Genomic DNA, 2,965 nt, shown 5'->3' with positions numbered 1-2,965 from the left:
ATTACTACTGGAAAGCGGCCCAATTCTGCCCTACATGCATTAGTTGGTGTATTTCTCTGGACTTGTAGAATTTTCAGACAGAATTCTGCATGTAGGGCTTCAATTGGATGTTTGTCCCACATTTTAAAGTCCAGTTTATTGAGTGGCCCCCAAACCTCACTTCCGTAAAGCGCTATTGGTAGGATTGCACTGTCAAATATTTTGGTCCAAATTTCTAATTGGGATGTTGATTTTAGAATAATTTCATTTTTATTGCATACAATGCTCTGCGGGCTTTTTCTTTGAGTGCATTCACTGCCATATTAAAGTTTCCCGATGCAGATATGGTCAGACCAAGGTATGTGTAATTTTTAGTGTGTTCAATTATGGTGTTGTTCAGGGTGAATTTCTATTTGTGTTTCTGACATATGTTTTTTGGGGGGGAAAATCATGATTTTAGTTTTTTTGAAATTTACTGCCAGGGCCCGATTATGGCAATATTGCTCTAGAATGTTAAGGTTCTGTTGAGACCTTCTTTGGTTGGTGATAGAAGTACCAAGTCATCAGCATACAGCAGGTATTTTACCCCTGTGTCAAATAGTGTGAGTCCTGGGGCTGGAGAATGGTCCAACATGTCTGCTAATTCATTGATATAAATGTTGAAAAGATTTGGACTCAAACTGCAGCCTTGTCTCACACCTCAACGTTGTGAAAATAATTATGTTCTTTGGTTTTTGATTTTTATTGCACACTTGTTTTCTGTGTACATAAATTTTATTAAGTCATACACCTTACCACCAAGCCCACTTTGGAGAATTTTGTAGAATAGCCCTTTGTGCCAAATATAATCAAATGCTTTTTTAAAGTCAATAAAGCAAGCAAAGATTTTTCCCTCTTTTTTTTTGGTGGATGTGTTTATTAATGAGTGTGTGTAAGGTGTATATATGGTCAGTAGTGCGATGGCTAGGGAGAAAGCTAATTTGACATTTACTTATTACATTTTTTTCTTGAAGAAAGGTTTGAATTCTTGAATTCAAAATGCTACAGAAAACCTTTCCAAAGTTGCTGTTTACGCAAATTCCCCTGTGATTATTGGGGTCTGATTTGTCTCCACTTTTGTGGATAGGGGAGATAAGCCCATGGTTCCAGACATCAGGGAAGCAGCCAGAAGTTAAAACTATGTTGAACAATTTAAGCACAGCATTTTGCAACTCAGGTGTGCTGTTTTTCAGCATTTCATTTTCTGATGTTATCTAGACCACAAGCCTTCTTTGATTTTATAGATTTGAGCTTTTCAATTAGTTCTTGTTGGGTTATTGGGTAATCTAATGGATTTTGGTTGTTTTTAATGACTGATTCAAGGATTATCAATTTTTCTTGAATTTCTAATTGGTTCTGTTGTAAGTCTTTTTGTGGGATGTTTTTGTATAGTTTATCAAAATACGTTTTCCAAATTCCTTCATCTTGTATGGCTAATTCTTGTGGCTTTGTCATGCTTAAATTGTTCCACATGTCCCAGAACTGATTTTGGTCAATTGCACTTTCAATTTCATCAAGTGTCTTGTTGGTATAATACAATTTCTTGCATTTCAGTGTATGTTTATACTGTTTCAGAGTTTCAAAGTATTCATAGCGTAGATCTGGGTTGTTTTACTGCTTATGTTTTTCATTTGACATTTGTCTTAGGTGTTTTCTAATTGTTTTACATTTGTTATCAAACCATTTTTCAGAAACATTTTGTTTTTTGTTTCTGATGTTGATTTTCTTTGGTTTTCTCAAATTTGCTTTCGATGCTGTTTTTTGGAAAATGCAATTGATGTTTTGAGTAGCCGAATTGACACCTTCTTTATTGTTTTGGTATTGTGAGTTATTGAAAAACTGTATAGAGTTAATCATTTCATTTGAGTTCAATGTTTCAATGAATCTCTCTGCACTGTTTTGACACAATCTGTACGATTGGTTCATGTTGTAGAGTTTATTCGGCTGTTTTTTTGAATTAATATTGCCGGTTAATTTCTTCAGAAACACGTTGATCTGACTGTGATCTGACAATGGTGTCTGTGGTCTGACAGTGAATGCACTAATGGAGGAGGGGTCAATGTCAGTGATGGCATAATCGACTACACTTGTCCCAAGAGCTGAGCAGTAAGTAAACTGACCTAAAGAGTCCCCTCTGATTCTACCATTAAGCATGTATAGGGCTATGGCTTGACAGAGATGCACTAACTCCTTCCCATTTTTGATCAGTATTTGGTCAGGACTGTTTCTATTATTTATAATTGGGCTACTGTACAAGGAGGGGTGTCCAAATATGTGGTGGTTACCTCCCGCATCAGTGTAGTCAGGCTCAGAACCTGTTCTTGCATTGAAATCTCCACAAAGAAGCACTTTACCCTCTGCCTGAAATTGAATGATTTCTGTATGGAGATTGTCAAAAAACAGATAATCATAATATGATGAATCTGAAGGAGGAGCATAAGCTGCACATATGTATACATCATTGTCACAATAGATTGTACCTTTGTTAAGTTTTAACCAAATGTGATTATTACCTTTTTTCATTTCATTCAGTGCTAAGTCCTGCTTATAATAATAAATAATAATATGCCATTTAGCAGACACTTTTATCCAAAGCGACTTACAGTCATGCATGCATACATTTTTGTGTATGGGTGGTCCCGGGGATTGAACCCACTACCTTGGCGTTACAAGCGCCGTGCTCTACCAGCTGAGCTACAGAGGACCACAAATGATGATTCCTCCTGAGTTTTGGCCCCATTTTTATGTTTGATTGATGGTAGTACACTTTCTCTATAGCCTGAGGGACACTGAGTATCTATGTCTCCATGACACCATGTTTCCAGTAGGATTATGATGTCCTGTCCCTTGTTGTTTTTAATCAATTCTGGATTTGTTGTTTTATAACCAAAATGTGAAGAGTACAGGCCCTGTATATTCCAAGAGCTGATAGTTAATGATCTCATTA

Source organism: Coregonus clupeaformis, chromosome 10 (assembly GCF_020615455.1).
Source record: "Coregonus clupeaformis isolate EN_2021a chromosome 10, ASM2061545v1, whole genome shotgun sequence".
NCBI classification, from domain to species: domain Eukaryota; kingdom Metazoa; phylum Chordata; class Actinopteri; order Salmoniformes; family Salmonidae; genus Coregonus; species Coregonus clupeaformis.
This window is presented reverse-complemented; position numbering follows the sequence as displayed.